Source organism: Pleurodeles waltl, chromosome 1_1 (assembly GCF_031143425.1).
Source record: "Pleurodeles waltl isolate 20211129_DDA chromosome 1_1, aPleWal1.hap1.20221129, whole genome shotgun sequence".
NCBI lineage: Eukaryota > Metazoa > Chordata > Amphibia > Caudata > Salamandridae > Pleurodeles > Pleurodeles waltl.
The window spans coordinates 950,652,122-950,672,558 of record NC_090436.1 but is presented as its reverse complement, the minus strand read 5'-3'; the positions used below and the strand labels follow the sequence as shown (position 1 = coordinate 950,672,558).

The following is a 20,437-nucleotide window of genomic DNA, read 5'->3' as shown; positions in this document are numbered from 1 at the left end:
TGTAGACTGTATAAGAGTATTTTTATTAAAAAAAGAAACATGCTGTTCTGAGTTTTACCGTCTAAGATGAAAAGTTGTAGAGGCCTAGGCCCAGGTATATATGAACTCTCCTAAAACATGGTACTTATATAGCTGATAAGGAAAGGATACAGTCAGTCTTGTATCTAGTGAAAGGGTGATAGTTACTTGTGCATTCACCAATGCACACTAACATACCGAGCCATACACCGAGGGTCACACTTGGTGTATGGCTTAATGTAATATTGAATAGAGTGAAGACAGTAGATAAAACAGTCATTTCCACAAGGAAGAGAAGTTTAAGAAAGAAACCTATTAACAAAAGTAATTTTTGCAAAAATGTTAAAGGTTAATGGATACACACATCTAGTACAAAACTGTTTTTTAATGAAGAGAGTTACTTCCAGGAGAATGCATTAGTTTATGCAGTTGACACAACTGGTTGATGTTATGAAGTGGAAGATGGGAATCCTGTCGACAAAGAAGAGATAGTTGCTAGGAATGTAGAAGAAATTAAAGCTAAAGAACTACAAGGAAGACATAAACAGGCTCCTGTGTACAAATGGAAGTGCAGTAGTATGTTTAGTATCTGTCAGGAGTCAGTTAATACATTGAAAACATTCATAAGGGAATTTGCATGGAGAAGTCTAAAACAAAACATTAAAATGCTTCAAGAATTAGATCCTTGCATAGTTAGAAAATATACTAAGTTACATAGGCATTCATTGGCTTGCCTTTCAAAGAAAGTGTGTTAAAGTAATTTTCATCAATTTAGAATGCTAGCTGTACATCTTCAAAAAATGCTAAATTTGGTAAGGAGACTATATTATATGAAGAATCCAACTTTATGTTTAGGAGATTTATATAGAGCTCACTTACATGGTACTGTAACAGAGGTTGAGAAAGTTTCTGAAGACATTTAGTTCTGTTTCTTTGGCCCTGAAGAAGAGAATAGGGAAAATGACCAGGTAGTGATTAAAGCTGTAAAGGAAATAGACACAGAAATTAAAATTGAAAAATTTAGAACAGAAATAGACAAATAAAATTCAGTGTATTCTGAAAAACAAGAGTATAGTTGTGTCTCTTGTCGATATACTACAAAAAACAAACTTGTTATGTAGATGTATTTTTTAAAACTGAATAAGACGATAATGATAAGTGGTAGTAATTTGGTGCATATCCATTTGTAGGAGAACACTTTGATTTAGCCACAAAGCAATTGATATTTAAGTATTGTTATGATAAGTTACAAGAGAATAAAATGCCAGCCAGAGCAATTCATAACAAATTAGAGTTGTTACCTATGCCAGATAAACTTAATGAATTAAATGTGTATGAATCCATTTTAATATAAACTTTGCATCCATTTCAAGTAATTGTTCGAATGGAGCCAAAAACAGGGAAACTGCCACCAATAGAACTACAAAAGGGAAGAGTAGTATATTTACCTCTCGATAATTTTTTTTTGATACTGTGAGTGTTGAAAAAGACGTAAATGAACCACTGATGATTCTAGTAAACGGAGTTCCCACAAAAAGTAAAATAATTTGGAAAGAGTTAGTAGATGTCAATAAAGTGAAAAAAAGCTTCAATTTATTTGAAAGAAAATAACATTTTTTGTACTAATGTTGATATTACTAGAGATGTAACCTGCATTGAAGATGAAGTAGTACAATCTAGTGGAGCGATTGAAAAAGTGGACAAGCAGGAACTCTTTTGAGTGTCTGGGGGGAAAAATGTAGAGACTTGTTGCTTTCCACATCTGTTTCCTACAGGAGCAGGTGGCCGTCATGATGTCCGACCTGCACAAACACCAGCAACTGAGTACAGGTCAACAAGACTATATTTAGAAGATCCTAGGTTTTGACAATGTATTCCTTATATATTCCATCTGTTATTTGAGAGTGATTTGTCTGGACTCTCATATGCTGTTAAACATGTTCTTAAATTAGGAATTAATCTCCAAAACATTTCTGCAAGAGGTTTTGTGGACAAGATACTAGGAAAGGATGAAAATCTAGACGATAACTTAATCAATTTGATGGCTTGTCAACGTGGCACTAAAGAATACTGCTACAGTTGGTGTGGAGAAGTTAAACATATGCTACGTAATCTAGGTCCTCCTACTTTGTTTGTAACACCTAGTGGTGCTGAGTATGCATGGGATGATTTACTAACACTTTTAAGAGTAGCAAACTCAAACAGAAAGGATATCCGTTTGAAGACAGCAGGAGAATATTGCTATTTGGATGCTGCTAATTTTTGTAGATATTTCAATCACAAGTTTCAAGCTATGCTGGCTTTCATATGCAATAAAACAAATCCTCCTCTTGGAGAAGTTACAGATTTTTTTGGAGAAGAAAATACCAAGCAAGAGGTGCCCCTCATATACACATGCTGTATGGATAAAGGGTACATTTGGAACTGACCCTTTTATGGAGCAGTATGTTACATGTGCCATTCCAGATGAGAATCACAACAAACATTTAAAACAGCAAGTTCTACGTTTCCAAACACATAAGTGTAGCTAATATTGTTGCCGAAGATATAGATGCAAAGGAAAGTTTTATACTAGATGTCGTTTTGCATTTCTAAGGCCTATCCTCTCCAAGGGAAGAGTAAACAGCTTTCTGTCTGCAGTACGGCACACACTCACTAGAAAATCACCTAAAAATACAAACAATCTGAGAAAAGCAGAGGCTTTCAAATATATTAACAATTAAAATCCTCTCACCCTGAAATTCTGGAATGCAAATATGGATACAGTTTGTTGCTGACAATTCTATTGCTCTTGCTCGGTATGTCACTTCATACATTATTAAGTCTGAAAAAACATAGGGTGAGATTTCTGCAGAAAAGTCTCTATCACAATTTTTTTATAATTTCAGCTTGAAAATGCACAGAGAGATAAGTTCATATGAGTTTCGTTAAACGCAGCTAGCTTGTTCTCAAAGTCTAGCGGAATTGTTTGGGTTGGCCTAGGCCTTGAGAATGCACGAAACAGAGTTGTGAAATATTTTCCGGAAATTCAGTACTTACAAGAATTTAATCCAGAGAGTACAGATATTGTAAAAACAAATGTGTTAGACACATACTATCCAAAAGGAAGTGTACACCTTGAAAATACGTGTCTTCATTGAATTCCTCAACAATTTAGGCATAGAAGTAATGTGTCAGAAAACATTGGTGAAGGGAAATACAGTGGAACTGAGCATGATGGTTGTTTAGTTTGGCATGCAAAGAGTAACTTTATTAACCATAGAAAACTTACTTGTCAAACTGCTGAAAAAAGAGAATTTTCCTACTTGGCACTTCTTCAGCTATTCAAACCTTGATGATCTGAAATAGTTACTTGGACAGTTTGACTGCTATGAAGATTTTCAATGCTGTCAAAGACACAATTCAGTGTGCAATATTTCCAAGCTATGTCAAAATGTTAAATGAAGAAATTGAACAAGAAGAAAAAATTGCTACTGAGATTGCAAAGGAAAGTTCACAAAGCAGCCAAAGTTCTGCACCTCTTAGTCAAGATCCGCCTGGACTGCCAGTAAGTAATAGAAAATGAAGCTGCCATAGCATTGAATGAAGTGGAGAAAGCAATGCAACAAATAAGAAAATAAAATGTTACGTTGGAAGATTTAGTAGACCGACTCAATGAGCAGAAAGAAATATATATGGCATTCAAAAAAAGATGGACCATGGATTACTGCATGAAAACAATCAATATAAGTGTTCAAGTTATAAAACAATTCTTTTATTTGTCAGTGGACAAGCAGGTATTGGAAAATGCTTTCTAATACAAGTTCTAACAACATATCTATAGAAGACTACAGACTCCATTTTATCGCGTGTAGTAACAGCTACTACTCAAGTAGCTGCACACAATATCAAAGGATTTACCTTGCATAGTCTACTAATGCTCCCTGTAGAACACAACAATAAATTTGTATACCAAAAGTTATCTAGTGACGCTTGCAATGACATTTCTAGACTTGTGAAGAAACCATAGCTTTTAATTATTAATGAGGTGAGCATGGTCTCAAACTTAGTGCTTGCCTTTGTGCATTAGAGAATGCAACAGATACTGACCATGATGTGCTCTTTGGAAAAAAGCATGTGATTGTTTTTGGTGATTTACTACAAATAACCCCTGTAAACGGATAACCTATATTTAAGAAACTCATAGTTCTTTAGGAAGCATTGGAAATGTAAATATTTGATTACATTTTCAATACAAGGAACTGATTACAAACATGCGTCAAGCATCTGACAAGCAATACAGAAGTATTCTGAAGGATATTATAGAGTTGAAACACTGTCAAAAGAAGGAAAACATTGTCTGGAAACACAACTTATAAAGAACATATTTCTAAAAAAAAAATGTGCAGCAGTGCTACTGTTTGAATTTATTCAAGAAAAAAAGTTAATTCTCTGGTTAGTTTCTACCATTCAAGAATGCACACATTTTAATGAACAATTACTACAACTACAACACAAGCAAATATTAAAGTTGATATCAATTGATAAACTGGAACACCAAAGAGTAACAATACTATTGAATGATAAACTACAGTCAAAACTGGATTCTTTGGAAAAATCTGTTTCCAAAACTACGGGATTAGAAAAGTGTTTGTGTGTTTCTAAGAACAGTAGAGTAATTTTGCGGCATAATTTAAATTTTGAAGAAGGATTAGTTAATGGTGCTATTGGAAAAATAATAGATTTTATTCTGTATCCAATCAGAAATTAAGTTAAGTATATAGCACTTAAATTTGATGATCTTGAAGATGTAAAACAGATAGCAAGATCTGTTGCGTGTTTTTTACTTGTGATAGACCGGTATGTACGTAGAAAGCATTTTTTAGTACCTCTAGTATATGCTGTGACAATACAAAAGGGTTTAAGTTTGGATGCAGCTTTTATTAATATTGGTAGCACTGCATTTAAGGAAGGTATGTCTTATGTAGCATTATCACACATAAGAGGTTTGTATGGTTTGTATCTATTAGACTTTGAAGACAGTAAAGTAAATCTGATTCCAGTTGTGCATTGGAGTGCAACCTTCTGAGAGCCCTGTATGTTCCACATCTAGAGCAGTATCCAGTTTACAAAAAGCCTACTATCTTACCAAAACAAAAGATCTGACTGATGTTCCAGAGAAAAAGAAGAAAAAAGAAAAGAAAGAAGTAACAGAGTAAAAGTGATGGTAAAATTGTAGGTTACCAGTTACCACATTTATCTGGAGTCAATTGCTGCGCTTATTTAGTTGTTAATGCTCTGTGTTCTCCTTATCTACTGTAGTCCATGAACTTAAAGAGAAAAGGAAAAAACAATTATTTTCTGCACTGTTGACTTTGTTAGAATGGTTGTCGAGTGATAGAACAAAAACATACTCTGCATCTTGTATTAGAGATAATCCAGACATGTGCTTTGGATCTGCACACTTTAGACAAAATACTCAAGAAGATGCACACACATTTTTGGTGGTCCTACTAGGTATTTTAGAAGAAGAGATGATAGCTATTAATGAACTGTTTGGATAAAGTTACTCATGGCAGCATGACTATGAAAATTGTTCCTTTTCTTCAACAACAGAAATAGATTCAGGATGACGTATCTACCTAACTCTACCAGATTCAAAAACTGTCAGTTTTGAAAAGTTGTTTAAAGATGTCTCACGCAATAATGCATGCTTGAAATGCAACTCAGACCCCCTTTCAAGTTTGAGCATAGGAAAAACTGTAAGCTAGAACTGATTTGGCTTCTCAAATCACAAATATTAAAGCAGAACAAATCTCAATTTGTGGAAAAAACATATATATGCATCGCTATTATTTTCCATGAGAGAATAAACGTTACATCTGGACATTACACAAATTACATAAAGAATACAACTGGATGGACAGAGTATTACCATATAAGTTACCAAATTCTTACCCTCTGTTTCTTGAACCAAACTAAGGCAGATTACTACTTAAGGAATGGAACGGTAAATGTATGGGACTTTTAAAAGTAGAATATAAGGTATCATATAGCCTAACAAGGATGATGTCTTTCTGAAGGATTTTAAATGTAGAAATATTCTTCATATTGGATGGAAATTGGACACATACTACTAAGCTGAAAATGCACATTACAATCAGTGAACTACAGTATACATCTACTGAAGATAAAAAAAAAAATGTTGGCATAATATAGTCCTCTTTAATGGATGAGAGGAGTTTCCGACGTCATATGGTCTACCAAGGGTGATGTTATCAGACACTTTTTAAACTTTTTTTAACTGCTACTGTGATTTATACACATTATTTTCATTAAAAACTTGTGCTAGTCTTTATATAATTTGACAGCTATAAATGAAAGAGTCTGGTTAATATTGCTAGTGAGTATCACACATAGTAATGTTAATTTCAAATAACTTGCTTTGAACTAATGTTTTTTTTTAAGTCTTTTTGACTATCTCCCCCCCGCAACAACTGTTCAAGGTTGAGAATCTATAAGCACTTATTGTGTGGTGTGAAAGTATTGAAGCTGAGAACAGTGGATAAGGAAATTTAACAGGTTTATAATATTTGTAGATTGTGGTAAATATTTGTCATGTGTTAAAATGTGCTATATTGTTTTTATTACAAAATGAACATTTCAAATGGATGACTTAATAGAATAAAAGTATAACTTATATTTATGTTTTGGGTATTTTTATACATGTAAAAAGTTTTACTGCAGTGATGTAGGTAAGAAAGTACATCTGTCTTTATCCATAAATATACACATAGTAATAGAGGAATACATTGATGTAAATACAGGTGTTTACATATCTGTATATACTAACACCCTCACGAAACACTGATGTTTAACCTGACAAAGAATATCACATAGACTGATATATTGAAGAATACTTAGGAATTGACTCTCGAAAATCTAGTCACACACCGATACATTCATTTAGACACACAGGTACACTGTCATGTATACACCAAGACACCCAGGGACACTGTTATACATAGAATGATACACACAGGCACACAGTGATTCATAGACTGACTCACCCAGGTACACTCTCATGCACATAGTGACACACCCAGGCACACACTGATGCATATACTAACACAGTTAGGTAGACTGTCATTTGTAAACTGACACACCCACGTACATACTGATGCATACATTAACACATGCAGCCAGAGACTTAAGTATACACTAACACACCCATGTAGACTGCCCGGCACATATTGACACACCCAGGGAAACTCTTATACATACACTAATACACAAAGGCACTCTCTGGTACAGATAGAGACACCCAGGCAGACCCAGGCATTCATACACTGACACTTCCAGTTAAACTCTGATGCATATACTAACACACCCAGCCATACACTTATGTATATAGTGACACACCCAGGTACATTGCGTAGCCTACAGTAACACACCAAGGGACACTCTTACACATACACAAATACACAAAGGTACACAACAACCTATAAACTGGCACACCCAGGTGCACGCGTATCTAATTAATGACACGCTCAAACACACACTTATGCATATACTAACACAGTTAGGTAGACTGCCATTTGTACACTGACACACCCAGGATCATATTGATGCATACACTAACACATCCAGCCAGAGACTTATGTATACACTATCACACCCATGTAGTCTGCCCACCACCCATTGACACACGCAGGGACACTCTTATAAATACTCTAATACACAAAGGCACACAATGACCCATATACTAATATAGTATCATGCACATAGAGAGACACCCAGGCTGACATGTATGCATATACCAACACACCCAGGTACAATCTAATTTGTACACTGAGACTTCCAGGTACACACTGATGCATATACTAACACACCCAGCCAGACAATTATAAATACAGTGACACACCCAGGTACACTCCGTAGCATACAGTAACACACCCAGGGACACACTTACATATACACTAATGCACAAGGGAACACAATAATCTATAAACTGACACACCCAGATACACTCTTATTCACGTAATGACTCACTCAGACCCACACTTATGCATATATACGAACACACTGAGGTACACTTTCATTGATATAGTGCCACACCCAGGTGCACATTATTCCATACTCTGACAAATTCACATGGACACAGATGTATACACTGATACATCCAGATACATACAAACACTGAGACACCCAAGAATACTTTGATGCAAGCACTGACACAGCCAGGCAGAAACTCTTGCATACACAAAGAAACCCAGGTACAAACTTACACATACACTGATGCAGCCATACAGATACTACTAGATACACTGATGCACTGAAATGCAAAATCATACATGCACTACCATACACAGGCCCACATGATTACATACACTGACACATTCAGATGCACACTTATGTATAGAATAATACATCCAGAGACACATTGATACATACACTAACACACCCAGATACACGTTGATCCATACATAGAGACCCAGGCAGACACTAATGCATAAATTAACATAGCCAGTGATATAGTAATGGTTCCACTCAAATATCCAGGTACACACTATCAATACACTGACACACCCAGGATCAGACTTACACATAGAGACCCAGGCAGACACAAACTGATGAATAAACGTATACATGGAAATGAAAAGTTATACATGCACTCAACACAGATGTGGAAATACTGATGAATAAAAAAGACTTTAATCCACCTCTTTGTTTGATTCACTGGTGGTTTTGAGAAGAAACATTTTTTGTAGCTTTTTATAAAACAAGTTTACAAATTTTCTTTTTTGTTTTAGAAAATGTATTGGAAACTTGAGAAAAACGTAAATGCAAAACGTTTGCATTATGAAAGCACAACAGTGTGCATTAACAGCTTTGTTGAAGAAAAACACAGTGGAAAAAATAATCAACACTGTTTTTTTTTACCTGCAAAAACAAATTGTTGACCTCTTTAACTTTTGCAACCACAAGATTATGGCAGATGCTGCAGGATGTTACCATTCAACCTAATTCAGTGCATATGGCTGGCACACTGCTTTTCTGAGCAGTAGATTGGCTATATGATGTACCAGATTCAGCATCAATGTCAATTATTTTTCCCTCATCATTCATCGATATGCTCATCCATGGACTGTGCGAGGTTGCTTCCACATACTCAACGCTTCAGGGGTGTATTTCTTTGATGTACCACAAGACAGCTCTTTTCCACAGAGTTTGCATTTCACAATTCTTTTTTCTCCACTAGATATTGTAAAAAAAAAACTGCCATACATCTTTCTCCTAGATAAAGAAGGCAGCTGTTGAGTATCATCTTCTTCAGAAATATCTTGAGACTGTGCAGGTGGTGGTAGAGCACTCCCTTTAGCCATTCTGGAAACTTCTGTAGCAGGGTGATCACAGCTAAAATGCTTCTTCCTCAACAGCTAGTAGAATAATAACTGTTTTAGGGAGTGGCCCTACCCAAAACTAGGTGTGGTGCAAAAGTAACAAATGAAATGCCAGATTACTCTTCACACATTGAGCGGCTCAGCAGTTCTGAACTGGAGTTGCAGTTAGACATAAATTGTAATATGATATTTATGTTGTATTGTAAATAAATAAAATATGTTCATGAGTTGTAAATATGCCCAGCCTTCTATCTATATGGGAAAGAATGGAGTGCATCTTATAATGATTTTTTTAAAATGATTGTGTGACCGAAATGAATCCGCTGTTCGGGTCTGCGGATTCATTTCGGTCACATAATCGGAAACCATAGAGCTTTGTTGCTCTACCTGTGCAGAACCACAGATTGCGCTGTGGTTCTATAATGAATTTTTTTTTAAAATACACTACTGCTTCACAAGTTCATAAATACTAAATGAAGTATAAAACAGTATCAGCATCACTATTTTAAAAATGGTTGGGCCTGTTCAATTCAACTTGCAACAAAGTATAGTGTTGTTGTATTTAATTGTGGGAGACAGCTTAATGAAAGGATTCCATATACTTTTTTTTCAGAGAAAAATATCATAATTACCTTAAAAACCCAAACATTATAGACAAGTTATAGTTATGAAACACGCTTAAACAAACCTTAGAAATTCAGTGAAAGTACAAAGTTTAAAGGGACATTATAGTTAGGAGATAGAATAAAAGAAACATAGAAATTCACTGAAAAAAAAACAATGGTAAGAGGGACGTTATACTTAGGAAATAGAATAAAAAAATCCTTAGAAATTCACTGAAAAAAACAAAGGTTCCATGGACGTTATAGTTAGGTTCTGAATTTACTCGCACAAAACAGTAAAAATTCAGCAGCTATATTTACTTGAGTGAACTATAACTTGCGCTCCTGTAATGCACTGCTTATGACCTCAAATACTACATCACTTATGACAAGGTCACTGACATCACTGATGACATCAGTGATCACATCTCAAATGACATCGCTGTTGACATCATCCACACAATCATTCTCACACAAGCACATTTGGAACTCAGATGCTGGGATTCTTTCCCCTTTGTATTAATGGTAAGGTATTTTGTCACAAGAGGGACACTATTTTTCGCTCACTGAGCGAGGATAATGCATCATTCCACTCCCTTGGGCACTGGAGTATTGGCATTCTCTCATGGAAATAGAGAGCGATTAGTAAGCCACATACAACCGCTTACTGGTGACACAGCATGATGGGGGTCACCATATTGTTGGCCTAGTTTCAGTTCTGTTCGTAGCATTCTTGGTTCTCTAGAATATCATGAAAAGGGGAGCACTGAGTCTGTGTGTCATCAATGTCTTCCTGTTCTAAGCGTTTGTCCTGTGCACGTATCAGGGCACTTCCTGAAGGCTTTAAGCATGTGAGCACGTTTAGCAGAACTGCTCACTTGCACTCCTAACTACTCACAGTGGGCACACGTTGAGCATGTTGTTTTGCAATTCTTTAAAAAAATACTGATGGTATCTAAGTCAGTATCGGAAGTTGTCAGCAACTCTGAACAGTAACAGTACGTTGTTTATACTTGTGGCTGCATGTCTAATATCCCTCCTTCATTTCCTATTTTTGTTTCCAGTTACCACTGAAGAAGGGTCAATCTGGTCCCAATATGCATTGGGTTTTATACATATTCTACATTCAGCTTGAAAGGAATTTAAGAATGTATTACAACATACCTTTTGTGTTTTCAGCAACAATTGAACACAAACTGTTCTGAATTGTGCTTATTTTTCCAGCCTTTGTGGCTCTATAATGGTGGTTTTGAGAAATACAACCATGTAAAAAACATTGTTTTAATTAATTGTCTTTTAAGCTTGCAAATATTTTCTTCCAGCCGCGCACACTGGCTCTGAGTCACCTCTTGTGGCTCGGTTGTTTTCTGGAAATAACCCTTTCGCCAGGCCCAATCCTTCCGTATTATACCTTTGTCACCCCTAAAGTAGGCCCTGGACAACCCAGAGGGCAGGGAACAATTTATTTAAAAGACAGGAAATGTACTTTTAAATTTTACATGACCTGGTAGTGAAAATTTCCCAATGCTGTTTTTCACTACAGCAAAGCCAGTTTCTTCCATAGGATAACAGTTGGATTACCTTATCACATTTTATTAGTTTAATTCACAGTCTGGAGGAGCTACACTTATTGAGTGTAATGTCTCTGGAATCACAATTTTAAAATCACAGCTTTCTTATTTAAACACTTTATTTCAGCCATAGGCCATAAACTTTGCCCATTAAAACAAGGGTATCACACTCGTAGTCATCTTGATAAACAATGCACATTTCTTTCTTTAAAAAAGAATGTTGTGTGCTATGTCTTTTCAGCATCCTGGCAAATTATATGTAAAGAACAGTAAAACACAGCGATAGCCAAACCTCTAAAATGGTCCGCCATACCCTGTGGCAGAATCTATTCATGTTCTTTGACCCTGACATATCTAGCCAATAATCTAGAAATTAAGATTAATAGATAAAAGGTGTGGGACCTGAACCACAGGGTCAGTTCTATGTCAGAAATAAAGTGCTGGTGTGTTAAAGTGCATGGATGTCACTTCTAATTTCCCAGTTACTACAATCATTAGGATAACAAAAAAATACAGCATACAGCACTAAGACTAAAGTGCACTGCAAGCAAAGTGCATTGGTGAAATAGCAGAACGACTTAAAAAATAGGATGTGTAAGGATATTCCGGCTTCGAAAGGAAGACCATAAGTGCAGTGCATACATGAGTTACAACAATTTAACAGGGAAACAATTACCAATAACAATTCCAAACTAAGTTCAGCTATTTCTGGTACAGTTTTCACAGTACAATCCAGTTGCTTTTGTGTTAATTAAAACCTAATAAAAAATATATATATATATATATATATATATATATATATATATATATATATATAGGTTCTATGCCATACTAGGCTTAAACCAATCTAGAGTATACGCAGCAATCATTATTTCATAAGAGTCCTATGTAAATAGAACGTGAATTAATATAATCATAATTTTTAATTTCAAACCCCCCCTTCCCCGTACAAATCCTACTGCTAATAAGTGTTTACCCAGGCCACAAACTACATACGGATTTGTGTCATCTTTCCAAACTCCTAACGCTTCAAAGTGTTTCCTAAATCCCAGGTTACACCAGATTGGGAGAATCCATTTCCTTCTAAATTTGTCATATGCCATACAGCAGAATACGATGTGTGCAAGATTTATAATAGTACCTAAAGTGCATAGGGTGCAAATACAATCCTCATCAGCATTAGTAAACAGCTTCAACTCTGTTGTTTAAGCTTTAATTTGAAGAGATCCAAAGCAAAATGTCATCTATAATATTTTTGCCATATAGTATTGTATATCTAGCTACTCTTCAAAGCTTGGCTTCGGCTTTACAATAAGGAATTGTGTGGTCAGCCTGCCTAGACTGGGATTTTGATGGATATTGCTCAAGACATACTACTAATATTCCTGTTTCAGTTGTTTTTTCTACCGTGATGTTAATGTTTGGGGATTGCTCCAATAAGAGAATAGACCCAGTTTGCCATTTCAAGGTTGAACATACCGCAACCAGGGGAAGGTCACAAGCCTATCAAGTTCTAATAGTTCCCTAAGTCCCTCTCTATAATGTGCCAGTTTCTGAGTTGTCCATAGTCTTATTAGAGCATGGGTCTCAAAGCTGCTATATGCTCTATTAATTTAATATTCAGGTCTCAGTACATGGATATTAGTAGTGTGGACTTAGGGAGGCCCAGTAACCCTCTAATAAACTTGTTTTCGCTTAACGTAAGCTGATTGGAGCTATCTATACCCCACAGCTCAGCCCCATATAGGGCTGCTGCTTGGGTCTTATACTTAAATATCTTGAGGGCTGGAGTGGATAAAGAGGCTTGATACTTTTTTGATGATAGCCATTGAGCTGTTGGCGAAGACCGCTTTTGCTTTATTCATATGCGGGAGCCAAGATAGCCTAGAGTCAAGTGTTACACCCAAATAACTGAAACTTGTTACATATTGTAATGTTTGCTTCCAAACAGTAACATTTCTTTTGAAGGTCTTATGGGGTTTAACAGTCACATATGTGATCTTACTTGAGTTAATTTCCAGGTCCTTTATAGTACAGTATTCATTAAAACTATCAAGTAATATTTGAAGTCCCTTTAGCGTCTGTGAAACCAAAATGGTGTCATCTGCGAAGAGTAGTGCTGGAATGGAGGACCCACAGAGCTTTGGGGAATCACAACTACACTTCTTGAGATAACAACAACATCATTAATGTAAAGTGAGAACAGGGAGGTACAAGCACACATCCCTATCTCACTCCCCTTTTGATAGGACCAGGTTTAGTAAGTTTGCCAGGCAGTCCCCTTCGAGCGCTAGTGTAGTTATCTTGATGTAGCCTGATTATCTGGGTTAAAAGATTGTTGGGTGCACCTTGACTGTTCAACATGACCCATAAACAACCTCTCTGTCAAGGTACAAGGTCAAATGCCACTTTTAGGTCAACAACTGTGGCCTACATGTGCCCTTCCCTTAATTTGGTATATATAGACAGATGCATAAAAGCCTAAAGACCTAATCAATTTTACGTGTGTGAGTCCTGAACCCTACTTGATAAGCTGTAGGGATGTTGTCATCCATCCAGTTGTTTAGTTTATTCAGGACCTGCCTTGCATATATTTTTTGTAATGTATCTATAAAGCTAAGGTTCTTGTTTGCTCCCTTTTTTATAAATCAGAACTATTTTGGCCCCGCTCCATGTGGAGGGGACCGGTGCTCCCGAGGCACTGCATCGCAAATTAAATTTATGTAAGGTGCCCTGGGTCTTGCTTAAATAAGTCCACCAGGATTTTGTCCAAGCCAAGAGCTTTACCCAGCCTTATGCTGTGAATAGCTTCTATCATTTCTTCTATTCTAAAAAAGCTGTATATTCCGTGCCGTTGTGTAAGAGACTATTTGGAAACCATTACGATTCTTGGGAATGCTCCACAGATTCAGAATATCAGTCCATGAAGTGTTGAGCCCAAGCACCAGGGTTCAGGTAATGTTCCGTACAAGTGGATACATCTTTGCTTCCAAGGGTAACTACCTTCCAAAAAGTAGTGGAATCTTTACTTTTCACTGCTTGAAGCAGATCGTCCCAGTTTGCCTCTTCCCAGCTCCTTTCTGCTCTTAACACTTTTTTGTAAATAGCCCTAGCCTTCTGCACAGCTAATGCATTTTTGGTCTTTAAAGCTTTAAGTAACAATTTTTGTTGGCCTCTTTACAGCCCTTTGTATACCATCTTTTTTGGTCTCTTGTTCTTTCTTAAGCGATAGCAGCTTTGTTAGATGTGGTCTTAGACTTGCAACCAAGGACTGGTGGCTTGGGATTTCAGATGGAGTACAATCAGCATATGGACTAATTGCGTGAAGTTGTCATGAAGCTGGATTTTAAATTGCAATTCTGAAAATGACTCTTTTAGAATGTTGGCATTTTCTTACTTTAGCCACTTTGTGTCTGCTGCCCATCTCTGATCACTTGTCTGGAGTGAGTGACAGCTGGGTTTTGCGTATTCCCCTGGACGGCCACACACAATGGGAGCTTAAGTGTGACTTGATTGGCCATCCTGGGAGGATAGGAGGGAGGAGCTGTGCACAGCTTCATTTACACCTAAATAGGCTGTGTCTTCTCCACACAAAGGGCTGCATAAGCCACTGTGGTGAGAATGGAGCCAGGGCAGAAAGGGAAGGACCTCTGTACACTTCAGTGTCCTGTCTTTCAAGTCTCCCCCACTTCAAAGGTGGAACCGGGTATAAGTAATGAACCTCTGACACACCACCACTTTAGTGCACTTCTGAACCTGTAAATACCTGCCAGGGAGAAGGAATATTGATTTGCTGCAGGACTGCAACTCTACTGGACTGCTGCTTTGCTGGACTCCTGCCTTGGTGTGCTACCCTGCTGCCCGCTGTTCCCCTGCCTGGGTGATAATGACTGGACCTGCATCACTTGACCCCAGAGTCACTCCAAGGGCTAGCTGACTGGCCTCCTAATCTGAAGTCTCAGGGACCTAAAAGACTTTAAACCACCCTGTTTCTGCACCTGGAGTCTGCCATCTGTGATTATACCCTGCCATGTCATGTCATCCCAGTCCTGGGTATTTTGAACCTTAAACTTTAACAATCCATAACACATTGCCTGCAAATTTAGCCTGACTGCTCTTTGTGTCCATCCAGCAAATATACTGTGGTGAAAATACACCTGGATATGGCATGTTTTCTAGGAGCTTCTACCTTATTTTAAATGCTGGAACCCCTTTAGCCCTTTGCAGGGAATAGCCATCTTGTGCCACCTTCAACAAGTCCCTACGGAGGCCATTATCAATACCACACACTGTATCCTCATGTAGAATCTGTCCTGTTCCCAGCCAAGTTCCTGCTAAATATGATGTGGGAGGACACAGGTGACCATCATGATATATATTGGGGCCCATCCAGTGTAGATACTTTTACAGCAGTAAGTGTTCTTTAGGCAGGTATGCAAGCAACTCTGTCTACTCAGGGTAGTTGTACCCCTTGAGGGCACCCCCAGTCCAGAGAAGAGGATAGAGCCTATCCAAAATGCTCCGGTATCTAAAGGCTTGTGTTGTTGCATTGGTAGGGCGCTGTATGAGATCTGGTATTAGGACAGCAGAAATATTGTGAGTCAAGAGTGACCTGGCATTAGCATAGCACTGTGTGGTCCAGTAGTGACAGAGCATAGGTTCTTGTGATTGATTGATTATTTTGAGAGGTTTTGTGGCATAAGCATCAACATCAAACAACAATCAAAAGAATAAGAAAGCTAAGTTTTCATTTGCAAATAAGTGCAACCTATTCTGATCCATGAGAGCTGCAGAGATGCAGTATTTGGCATTGAGTTGTGCCATATAACTGTGTGCTGTGAATCTTAGGGATGCTCAGCAGTCCTGTAGATGAGCTTAGTTAATGAGTGTAACATGTAAAGGGTTGTTGGAGAAAAAACAGGCCCAGGGTCAGAGATAGTACAGTGATAAATGCATAATGATTTGAAGATGGAGCATCTGAACCTTTTTTTCAACATAAGCTGGCAGAATCTTCATATCTCCATTAAGAACCGGGTTGGCTTCTTTATAATGGTGACCTTTTCCAGAATTCTTTATCGGCTAATTTGCATAATTTATTAGTGTGACTCATGGGTAGCCTCACTTCATTGTTACACGTCATTGATACTGAGGTACAGTAGGACCAAAGCTTGCCTAGTGGTCTACCCACCCTCTTTTTGCAAAGTATGGGTATTGTTCAACAGGAAGAGAGTGCTGGACCTTGAAGGGACATGGTCTGAACTATGGAACTATAGACATTAGCTGACCCAGTTTTCTCTGCATGCTGTATGGGGATTGCCCATCTGATGATCATCACTATGTAACACAAACTGCCATCCGTGTTCGGGGGAGGCCCCACATAGGTTTAAATGGGCAGGCAAGTTCTTGGAGTAGATCCCTGTTTGGGAAGAGTCGACTTCCATAGGCTACTGTCCTTAAGGGATTTGCTGGTTGTGACTGGATTTGTGTCTCTGTACAGTCATCTGCAAACTACCAAACTTTATAGAGAAGATGATGTCAGGACAGTTTGTGTTTGTTCTCTGTCTGTTTACCGGAAAGACCCTACTATTGTTCTACGAGACTTTTGTGTTTGGGTTTGTTGTGATACATTGCCAGACTCAACCTGAATTTTAGTGCTAGATGTGGGATAATACTAAGATTACAATAGAATAGTCCCCAGCCCTCAGAGCCCGATTTTGGTGTTGCCAAAGACTTTAGCATCTTGAAAATGCCCTGCCACATTGCATTTTGGGCCTGTTTGTGATGGAGCAAACATAGGTAGGTCAGGGCTTGGGTACCTAGTTCGTTAAGAAGGGGCTAGGAGTCACCTTGTGTCAGGCATGAATATGCCCTACCCACTTCAGAACTGCTTCTGGACCTACAGAAGATCAGAAGAGGACAGAACCCACTGTTTGTGACATGGGAAGAGCCCTGGAGGACTGGTTGTGCTCCATTTGGTTCCCAGGGCAAAGAAGTGGACTCCCGTGGTCACATGGCTGACCTGTTTGACTGCAGAGCCACAGTACTCCTCAAGAGGCCTTATCCTGGCAGTATCTAGCTGACCAATGGCAATTGGACCTGTGATGGACCCTTCTGTTGACTTCTCTTTGTCAGCCTGTGAGTCTGTGTTTGACACCCCTGAGGTCCTAGAGGACTTTAGAAGTGTGGTGGATTGAGACGTAAAAGACTAAGTTAGAAGGTAAAAATCTTAGACCAGGACAAACCTGGTTGCTGTATCTGGCACGCGCTCTGATGTGGTTAGCCTCAAATTGTGCCTAATGCAATGTATTTCTATCATTCTTCACTGAGAAAAATAAGAGCATCAAATGAAAATTACTGTCCATACGTTCACACGAAAAAAGCTACTGTCAAAAAACAAACATCATCTAGAGCTCCTTTAAGCTGCTGCAGTTGGAAGACCTAACCAAATTAGTCAAACAAATTAACCCAAGAAACTAGTTTAATGAATTTCTCTCCACAAATAAAATAAAAGACAATGTTCACATACCAGCCATCTCATAGCTCCTACTCATCAACGCCTCATTACAGCAAGGATCATTCCCAAACAACCTCAAAGTTGGCTAGGCAAAACTATTGAGAAATGTGTTCCCTTGCAATGTAAGAAATCCGTTGAAGAAAACCAACTCCTTGACCCTGCCAATCAGGGTTCATTGCCGGTCACAGCATAGAAACAGCAACCATAAAAGCCCTTAATGACCTGCTGAAAATGATGAATGGCAGTGATCCGGGCCTATTGACCCTACTTGACCTGTTGGCAGTATTTGACACAGTGACCACAGAATATTGCAAAAAACTCTCTAACTTAGACTGGGTTTAAAAGACAGTTTAAAATTAATTCAAGTTTTTTTTGCAAAGATCTCTCTAACCTCATCAAATTAGGCCCCCGTACTTCTGGACTGGAAGAGGTAACCTGTGGTGTCTCCCATTTCTTTCACCTATTCTTTTTATTCTTTATTTTGAACTTCTAAGTCTACTGCTGGAAAAAATATAACATCAAGCTACATCAATATGTAGAAAATGCTCAAATATAGTTACTGATACCCTCACACAGCTATATCAGATTGCTCAAAGTCGTCCATGATTTCACCCTCAAATGGGCATCTGCAAGGTCTTTGAAACTAAACCCCTAAAAAACTAAGTTCATACTTCTATCCTGCAAAGCACGCAATAAAAATGATCCGTTACTAATCACCTTGCTGACAAATTATGGATGTTTGCCATTACCAGCTGCATCTGGTAAGCCCCTCTAGTTCCTTATCGCCAGCAAACTCTCTCTTGATCTTCACATCTACAAGGTAGCACACACTGCAAATGTTCATGTATGTTAACTGAAAAGACTAAGGGCCTCATTATGACATTGGCGGTCAGACTGCTGCACTCCAGGCAGTCCGACTGCCAAATTATGACCTTGGCGGTCGGACCGCCAGGGGACTGCTGTCCCCACCAGAAACGTGGTTCCCGAGGGTCGGAGTTGTGATCAGCCACAATGGCGCCAAGTTCAGTGCCACTGCACTGATCACGAGTACAGTTTCTGCCAGCCTTTTCATGGCAGGAACCCCGCCATAAAAAGGCTTGAGAAAACAGTGCAGGGTGTTCGCCACCTACAGTCTCCAATTCCCTTCCCAGCCAATTAAGAATGGCACGTTATATCCTCTCCTTCAGAAAACATCTGAAGACATTCCTTTTCAAAAATAATCTGTCATGGTACTACACAAGATGCTCCCACCCGCCCTTCCACAATTCTGACAGGTCGTCCCACATGCCTGTTGTAAAATTATTCACTCATTATCTGATGTTATTCTCTGTTTCCCTATCCTTCCTTTACCTCCCAGCTCTCTGGATTCTCTTCAAATTATTGTTATTCCGGGATGTTTTGTGTAAGCATATTTCTTGCCAAGTTTGAAGATAATGTGTTATAATGTACAGCGCTCTAATGCCACTCAGTTATATAATAAATGAATAAAAAAATAATAAATAGAAGAAAATCTTGAAGCATGTCTGTACTTTATTGTTTCATGCGTATGGGTAGTGGCCCTGGCAGATTTTGCTCCAGTGTGTGCTACGCAGGCCACACTACCAGCGCAATCCACCAGATTCACAGTTTCCCAGTCAAGTTAATCGTGAGAGGCTGTCGAAGGAAAGGCCACTTTGGACAGAGATTTATGTTAAAGAGTTCAGTACACTTAAAGGTTTTTAGCAATGAGTTTGGGTAGGGTAGTGTTGGTTATACCCCAAAAGTGACTACCTTTGTGGAGCTGTATGCTTATAGTTGGGCAACTTAAAGGCTGAGCACTTGTGAACAGTCAGCCCCCCTTCTTACTGTACCTCAGTTGTACCTTGTGCAGTCAAGGTTTCAGTTCAGTCAACCAGACAGCTATGCTCAGTTCCACACACTCTAATACGTCTTCAAAAACCATTTGTCAAAAACTGCAGTAATGGCCTTAGAAAAAGATGCGCTTGCGAGTTGCGAGGCAAACACCCACAGCCTGCAAGTGCCAATGTAAAATGGAGACCAGCATGGGCAGTGCATCTCAGATTGAGCCACTGCTCCTGAGCAAGCCCACGATTACGGCAGGACTGAGATTAAGGGCCAGATGTAGCAAAGGTTTTTACCCATTCTGTGTCTATGGGAAAAAGTCTTTGTACTCATGGCCCTAAGTGTTCAAGACATCCACAAGCAAAGGCCGTATGTGGCGCTCAAGCCTCATCCACAGTATACTGATTCGCACAGGCACGAGCACACTCGTACAGGCACACGCCATCTTGCAAAAAAATAAATTTATTGTTATCAGGTAAGAGAACGGTTTTGTGCAGTTCTGCTAAT

General features: G+C 38.4%; 1 protein-coding gene across 2 annotated transcripts in view; it reads left to right on the top strand.

The window, feature by feature from the left end:
• The window catches only part of LOC138289792 (alcohol dehydrogenase 1-like), a 324,764-nt gene that overhangs the window by 238,401 nt on the left and 65,926 nt on the right, over positions 1–20,437 (top strand). The window lies entirely within an intron of this gene.